This window comes from Clytia hemisphaerica, unplaced genomic scaffold (genome assembly GCF_902728285.1).
Source record: "Clytia hemisphaerica strain Z4C2 unplaced genomic scaffold, Clytia hemisphaerica genome assembly, whole genome shotgun sequence".
Lineage (NCBI taxonomy): Eukaryota > Metazoa > Cnidaria > Hydrozoa > Leptothecata > Clytiidae > Clytia > Clytia hemisphaerica.
The window spans coordinates 682,698-692,107 of record NW_027103892.1 but is presented as its reverse complement, the minus strand read 5'-3'; positions in this window follow the sequence as shown (position 1 = coordinate 692,107).

The following is a 9,410-nucleotide window of genomic DNA, read 5'->3' as shown; positions in this document are numbered from 1 at the left end:
CTGCACTTTTTATTAGAACAATGAAAGCTGACTTTTGAAGGTCGTTCCTTGAGTTCAAAATAAAAAGCGCTCATTTTACGCAAGGGTTACCTCAGAAAATCTAAGTAAAACTGAAAAAAGACACACCTCCATCGTAAACAAAATCAATTTGATCTTTTTATCTCATAGTTTGCACCCCCTTTATAAAGGAGGGTATCAATGTTCAAGAAATTTCAAAAAGAGGGGGGAGTAAGATAATTTTTTGTAAAAAGTAGGAAGTTTCCTAAAAGGGGGAGGTTCATCTAGAAAGAGGGTTTAACACATTAGCAAAGTTGTTTGAACCTATCTTTCTTTATTTCTAGTTCATCTTGGATTGGGTTAAAATCCTAAAAGTTTTCTTGCTTGCAATCCATAGTGCGGAAGAGAGTCTGACCCCTTATTGGCATCCCCCCAATCTTGAAAATGCCGATCCCCCAAGGGCCTTTCTAGTTTGAAAAATACTGCATGGTTTTGACTGCGTAACACTCAAATACCACACTAAAATTGCCTCAAAAATGGGAAATGTATTGTAAATTGAGCAATCCCCCTTCTTCGGTTTTTCGGAAGGTGTAAGAAAGAAAGAAAGAAAGGGGGGTCGAACTATGCAATCTAGATTTAGCAATTTTCTGACTGGAATACTGCGAATAGACTAAAATGTACCTCTTTCAAGGGAACAAATGCTATCATTTTAGTTAATGTGGGTAGTGAATTGTGCCTTAAAAGTGCGGAGAAAATCCAGTTGACACCCCGGTTTTGAGGGGTTCCTCTAGATTAGGGGGAAGTGAACCCTTCCGAATTATTTTCTAGTTTCTCCCCCTTGTAATCAACATAACCACCCCATTATTTACCCACAAAAAGTTCCATTTCCATAAGTTAATTTAAGGGGAGCTGGGAGGACATCATAATGATACATATTACTGATGCAGGATAATACACTGACTTTGGTGAGAATTCAATATCAATGTTGCACTTTTTATAAGAACAATGAAAACTGACTTTTGAAGGTCGTTCCTTGAGTTTAAAATAAAAAGTGCTCATTTCACGCAAAGGTATCCCCAGAAAATCTTGCGCCTAGACTGAAAAAATCGCACGTCCACTGTGAACAAAATCAATTTAACCCTTTTCTAGTTTCTCCCTGTGTAATCAACATAACCCCATAATTTAGCCACAAAAAGTTCTATTTCCATCAGTTAATTCAAGGGGACCTGGGAGGACATCAAAATACTATACCAACTGTGGTGAGAATTCAATACCAATGTTGCACTTTTTATTAGAACAATGAAAGCTGACTTTTGAAGGTCGTTCCTTGAGTTCAAAATAAAAAGCGCTCATTTTACGCAAAAGGTTACCCCATAGACAATCTTAAGCAAAAATTGAAAAATACACACCTCCACTGTAAACAAAATCAATTTGACCCTTTTTTCTAGTTTCTCCCTGTGTAATCAACAAATCCAATTATTTTCCCACAAAAAGTTCCACTTCCATTTCAAGTTCATTTCTAAGGGGCCTAGGAGGATATATAAATACTACACAAGCTGACCTTTGAAGGTTGCTCCTTGAGTTCGATATAAAAAAGGGCCTATCATTTTATGCAAAGGTAGTACCCAGAAATCTTGTACCAAAAATGTCTGAAACTAGTTTTAATTATAACGTGGAAAGTCCTAAGGGAGGACCCATCCATGAAATCAGTACAAAAAAGTGATTATTTCATTTGCATAAGATACTCTATCAAGAAACACTGAATAAAATTTGACTCTAAAATGAAATAAGTTTCTCTCATTCTAACTCTACGCTCGTAATTTTTCCTAAACTGTCTTTTTTGAGAGAAAAACGCATATTTTCACATCAAAAAATGGTTTTTGCAATTGTTATTTTTCATTTCTCCTTTGGTATTTTTGTTTATCTTATAAATTATTTTAATTTCTTGAGACTTTGTTATAAATACGATTGGATACCTACATATTCTACTGTTACAAGAGTTTCAAGTTTCGACTTTGGTTAGGAGGGGGTGTACTAAAAACCGTACGTACGCTGAAGGGGGGGGGGTACACATAAAGCATACAAAAGCGTACAAGGGGGGGGAGTCAAAAATTTGCCATTTTCGAGTACTTTTTGAATGGCCCCTAATTCAGATTTATTTACGTCGGCAAAAAAATTCTGGATTCTTTAGTACAGTAAGCACTTTTTAAACCAAATTAACTTCAGCGATCGCCAAATGCCAACACAAGTTAGAATGGCTGATTGGAGAAATATTTTAAAACAGGTAAACACTAAAAACAATTGTACCTTTTCAGAGTCATTTTTTATATAAGCTTCGGCTTCTTTGACTTTGGGGTTGCGCTGGTGATAAAAGTATGATATGATCGAGTGAAATGATACATACTGGACAGTATTTGTCACCATGGTTATGGAACCCCCTGGAAACCTTAAATGAACCCCTTGGAAAATCTGAATATGAAGAAAAAACCCTTGGAAAATCAAGGCTCAGACTGCCTAAAAAAGTTTGTCAATACCCCTATGGTTTAAAAATGGAATAACCTATTTCCGCCCAATAATATGAGTCAGTCGGTTAATCAGCGCTAAAATCATCAATAAAATTTGCAATTACCAAGTTCAGTTATCAACATCATCAGCTTTATCGGAATCTGATCTTTGTACAGGAGTGATTATTCTTGCTCTGTTCTTGGTCTTGCTGGAATCTGCTCTCTGAGAATTTTGTTGCATGAATGTTAACTCCGGTGATTTGTAAAAGCTCGATGTAGTAAGTGCTTTATTGCTTGGAGTTGATGGCATTTTTGATAAACTTATACTTGAGTAAAAAATCAAGAATGTCTTCTGACTTTCCGCTACAGTTTTTGCCGGAAACCCACTATAACAATTTATTTTCATGGATTGGAATGGGCTTTTGGATTTGCGGGGTACAGTGCAGTGGGCTGGTGACACTTTGGAAGACTTTGACATTTTAGACTCTGAATGGCTTGTGATGTCTGCATATGTGAAATTTTGAACAGCATCAACCAAATGGTCAGACCAGATGGCATTACTTCTTTTCCAAACACAGTTTGTTACTTTTTGAATAAATTGCACTTTCAATGGCTATTCCAAAACAAAATTATACAGGGGTATTTATAGACCTTTTTTCACATTTCGCTAAATGCTCAGACGGCGACGGCCCATTTTCCCTTTCCTATCTTTCACCTTACCTGTTTTTTCTACTTTCTGAGACTTAGTTTCTCATTTCTGACTGAGTTTTCATACCTGTCAATCATTTGCCCATCAATTTCGACCAGTCTAATGTTCGCACCGAGTGGGATTCGAACCACCACCAAAGAAAAACCTTCAGTTTCGGAAGCCAGCGCTCTATCCGTTGAGCCATCGACGCACAGCCAAATCACGCATATTATACCGAACTGGCAAAAGACGGGGGTAATGTTATTATAATATGGGTAAAAGTACCCCTTTTTTAAACCTGACTGAAATTCGAGCCGTTACTAGCAACCCTGCGGGGCCCAAGGCGCCGAGTATGCACCCGGCACAGTGACAAGCCGTTACTAGCAACCCTGACCCTACTAATGACCCAATACCCCCTGAGTCACGGAATGACGGATAGGAAAAATTATCGGGGAAAAAAATTGCTCGTCGCGCTCTGAGCAATCAGCGAAATCTCTTTTTTCAAAGAGGACGTCCTGTTGTGTTGAATAATTATGTAGTCCAGCCATAACAATGATAGAGACATGCATAATTACTGTATTATGCATATTGTAATAATTATGCATGGTTTTATCATTGTTTTTCTGCTGGACTACATAATTATTCAACAGGTTGGCCTCTTTGAAAAAAGGAGGACCCTGCAGACGCACCGGACTTAACGTACACCGGACACGCGAAAGTACGTGTAAAATGAGAATTTTTTTACCACCAGACAATTTCTACACCGGACTTAAGGAAGTCAGATGTCCGGTGTCGGAGAAGGATATTTTTTCCCACCGGACAATCAAAACACCGGACATGACCAGTCTGGTGCGTCCGGTCTTTCTTAATTTTTTGTTTCATAAATGTTCGGCGTCCAAAATTCCCTGTATGCAACACCGGACTGACACCGGGCATATTGCGTCCGGTGTAGCGAAAGGATACTTTTTGCCACCGGACAAATACACCAGACAGTTCGGTGCGTCGGCAGGGTCCTAAAAAAGGTCTATTGACCCAGGCCCAGCTAATCGAACCGATCAAACTGATTTTCTAATCGAACTAATCTGTAATCGAACTTAATCGAACCTAATCGAATGATTAAATTTCGATTAAGTTCGATAATCGAACTTTTATTTTTTCCAAAAATTGTGACTGTTCGATTACTTCCGGTAAATATATGTTTTGAATTGGATTGAATTGAATTGAATTGAACTAATAATGTGTTTGATTAGTTCGTTGAGCTTGAAAGCAAATCAAACTAATCGAACTCGCTTGAATCGAACTATAATAAATAAAAAAATCGAGCATAATCGAACTAATCGATACTCATGTAATCGAACCAATCGAACTCTTATAGATGGATTCTTGATGTCATCATTTGTTTACATTTTCTAAATGATTGCTCGAATCAATCGAACCTGATCGAAGTCACTCGAAGTGATCGATCGGACGATCAAAGTCAATCAAACCCAATCAAAGATTCACATTTTTTTCCAACTTTGATTTATTTCGATTGTTCGATCGATCACTTCGATTGAGTTCGATCGATTCGACCAATCGCTTCGATCGAGTTCGATTAAGTTCATGGCTCCGACTGGGATTCTAGGTCCCCCCGCCAAATTTAGGTCCCCCCGCCAAATTTAGGTCCCCCTTGAGAACAAGGTATAGGGTGACTGATCCTTTTGTTTCGATAATAACATCAAAGCGGGGACTAATTTTCTTCTTGTTTCTTTCTTTCCTTTTTCTTTCTTATAAGTTCAGGCTTTCCCTCACACTTTCCAAGTGTGTTTAGCTCAAGCGGTTGGAGCGTCTGTCTCGTAAGCATGGGTTTCCGAGTTCAATCCCGATGGGTGTCAAATTTTTCAATGTAATTTGTGAGATATTCCATACGCCGTGCGAGCGCACTTTTCGTAGACTAGTCGGAATACTTTCTTTTACTCGTGGGATTGATTGTAACTTTTCATCTTCGTTATTTTTAAAATGAAGCACAACCGAAAAAAAACGAAACTTCAGAAAGTTGCGTACTTCCAGTGAGTAAACGATTCTGACAATTAACAAAATTGATGATGATGATTTTTTTTCGGTCAGGCAAATGTCTCGTATTGGGGGCTCTAGTCTTGACCCCTAAGCATAGGTTTCTAGAGAAATTGAAGCGTTTGGGTAAACGAGACAAAACTACAAAAAAGCTGGTGTTTTGAAGCGCTTCCGTGCGATCAAAATATCGCTGTTTGTGACGCACTGGTAAAGTCGGGGGCGAGTGGTGACGTGAACAGAATATATTTTCAATGGCCTCCAGAGCGATTGAGATAATAGCTATATATCAAAAGAATAAATCACTTTTCCTGGATTTTTTCCCGCGTCTCCGCACATTAGCTAGTTTCTTTTGTTTGATGGTAGTACTGTTATTGATTTTGTTAGTAGGCATGTCTTATTGTAACTGCTTGACCCCTGTCCTTACTTTGTTCTAGCAATCTGAAAAACGCCTAAACAAAAAAAGTCACGGTTAAGTCATTCGAATGGAAGAATCTTATGTCAGACATGTAATCACTCTTTGACAAGAAGTCATTATGGCTATGGACACAATCAAGGGTTGTGCAGAAGCCATATTCCTGGTAAGTCAATTACTTTTTAAGTTCTAAAAGACTGAAATTGCTCAAATATATCATGATTACACCTGACATTAATTTTATGGTTGTCCAGAAATACTTTTTCAATGAAAAATGGATGTAAAGTTTTAAACTAAACAAGAAAATTTATTTGAAAAGCGAATGAAACTTATCATTCGTAAAAAAAAGTAATAAATTACTGTCTCTTTTTAATAGGTACCGTCCACAAAGTACGTACACACTAAAGGGGGATGGGAGTCTTCTCAAAAGCGTATGCTTGCGTACATGGGAAGGGGAGGGGTCAAAAGTAATCAGTCCTCTATTTCTTGAAGAGAGCTAATTCAACGTCCAATTTGTGTGAACTCTCTTTTAGAACTGAACTCAACAAATGGTACAATACCAGACCCTAATGTATATGATGGGGAGATAATTGATTATGATGAAAATACAAGTAAAAGTAATATTGACATTGTTATTGACGAACCACAATCAGCTGCTCATCAATCTGAGGAAGAGACTCTCCAGAGTGACAATGATGTTGAGGAGGTTGAAGAAACAGAAGAGGAGGAAGAATCTGAAGAGGATGAGGAAGAGGATAGTGATGGTGAAATGTGGCTTAATGATCTGGTAAATAAAACATTTATAGCCTTTTCCAGTGATTTCATTTTTAGATGAAAGAAATTCCAAAGCGGAGGTAGATAAAACAATAAAAACATATAAAAACATAGAAAAAATATAAAAAAATATAAACAGAGGATAGGAAAAGTTAACATTTAACATTAGCAGTACTACTCATGGCTCGCACACCCCCCCCGAGTGGGAGCTGTCTCACTTCTTCAAAGTAAGGGTGAACCATATGTCTAGGGGGGGGGACTAGGGGGTTATGTCTAAGGTTTAATACAAAAGTTCAGGGAACTAATCTTGTTCTTTGTATAGTACCTTTGATCTCGATTCTTTAAACTTGTAAACCAATACACCTTATCGGAAATTCCACAATAGCAATAGCGCTAAAATGGATCCGTTGAAATTGGGAGGTAAACATAAATGGTAGCGTGAGTAGCGGCGGTATGGTTAAGAATACATGGAGTACGCTCGCGTAGTACGGCCCAGCTTCAACACTACATTTCCGACACGTAAATATACTACATGAATTCCATCCCTGTAAACAAGTTTTCTTTATGAAATCTTTGGATTGCGACGGTCTGACTGTCTGACTTTTGACTTCACTTTAACAACTTTATGAAATTTTTCAGTTTATAGACAGCATTTCACAAAAAAACAAATATGTCGACAAATTGTGCTGTGGTTGGCTGTACAAACAGTGCCTATGACTTGATTAAATGGAAAGGAAAAACTTGTGAGATTCATCCTGGTGTAATACATGAAGAGTGCTCTTGTGAAGAACCATACAAGTAAGTAAGATGTCAACAATATCAAACATGTCATACTTTTCCCCTATTCACATATCATGGGTTTATAACTAAGTATTTTCCAAACAGTTATCACCGAGAATATGACCATTTTGACTTGTTTTGTGTTCACTCGTGGTTTTTCAATGTCGAGTTTTTAAAAAGAAAAATCATCTAATCTAATCTATATAATGACATAAGCCCATTTACTTGCCAAATATAAAATTTTCTGAACAATGACAATTTTTTTGTCTCTCCAGATTGCATGCTTTTCCCACCAAGAAGAAAAAGCCTGAAGAATATGAGAAATGGTGCTTGATGATCAACAGAAGAAGTAAAGACGGCTCATTATGGTATCCAGGAGCAAAGTCACGAGTATGTTCTAAACATTTCATCGAAGGATGTGACCTACCAGCCATCGAACTTGGTTATAATAGTCAATCGCGCCTTGAAAATATTTGTCCATCAAAATGTAGGAAAATTTCTTATCAATCATCAGAAGTATTGCCATCATCAACAACACCTTCAACAACAACACTTTCAACCACAACACCTTCAACAACAACATCCTCTACAACAACAACACCCTCAACAGAGCCCATGGAGATATCTTCATTGATCAATCCTACAAAACAACAGAACTTTGCCAGTCAAATCAATAATCCATCAGAAACAGAGCTCAAGCTCATGGAAGAAATTAAATCTTTAAAAACAAAAATTGTTTTGAAAGATCAACGTATTAACACTTTACGAGGATATATCACCACACTCAAAACCCAACTTGGAGAAAAATCTCTTGGCCTGGTTAAAACTGATGCAAAAATGAAATTTTATACGGGTCTGCCAAACACTGACTCTGTAGGGTGAACTGCACCCTAATTCAATTAGATTTAATTACTTTTAACAAAACATTCAAAATACAAAAAGAACTTATACGTAGGACAATTATATTTTGTATTGCATCGCAAATGACTTGTATTTATATTCCCTAGGCAATTATCGCTAGATATTATATCAATTTTTTACAATTTCAATTCAACTCAATCATTCAATTCTGAAACTTACACGAGAAGGATGTATGTGGAAGATGTTGAGATGCGTTTTTAGATACAAGTTTTAGAGTTCAATACTTCAAGTTCAATCTTTTATCAATCATTTCATGTACCTGTATTCACTTCAAATTTGGCATGTGGCTATCCGGTACGTTTGCCTCTTTGTTTGCCTTTGTGCCTTTCTTTGTTTGCCTTTGTGCCTTTCTTGTTTGCCTCTTGTGCCTTTTTTGTTTGCCTTTGTGTCTTTCTTGTTTGCTTTTTGTGCCTCCTTTTCATGCACATTTAGGTTGGGTCCGGTTTAGGTCTGGACATTAGGCTAGGTCATTTTTAGGCATGTTTTTTGTTAGTCAAATTTAAGTTCATTTATTGCATTCAATTATTGTCAATAATCAATTTCTCTAGTTTATTTTCTAATTGTAATTTTTCAATCAATTTTTCAGTTTGAACATAATCAACCAGTTACAAACGGAAGCTGACTCCAATCTTTGCTCAAATTCCCCAACATTCAAACGGAGTCCTACGTCATTCAACGGGAACCCGCCCATTCAATTTCAAACACACGGAATCGTTCATCAATCCAAGCGAACATCCGTCTTATCAATCGGTGATCCATTCAGTCAATTTGGTGATCCACTCAACAACGTCCACTCAACAGGAGACCTATCAATTTGGAATCCACTCAACAGGACACACCCAATAATTTACATAACGGGGATTCAACATGGCAATGAACCTAAGACCACTCGAACGTATAGACTACACTGAACCAAAGGAGAAACGAGACGTTCGACCAAAAACCAGTAGAACCACATCCAAAGATACACCCAAAGACACATCCAAGGTCACGCCCGAAGTCACACCCAAAGATGACGACACAATCGAGGCCACGCCCAAGGATGACATGCCTGAGGAACTGAAAACGATACCTCAAGATACCACTCAACTCGAAATCGATATCATGGTTGCAATCGAGGATATTGATGACTTGATTGATGAGAATGCATCCTTTGATGACGTCACTACCTCGAAACTCGAGCAACATCGAACCAATCTTCGACGATTACGAAATATCCTCATGAGAAATCATCCACAGTCTGACCTGCTTTCCGTGATCAAAGTCACCTTAGATGTAAAAA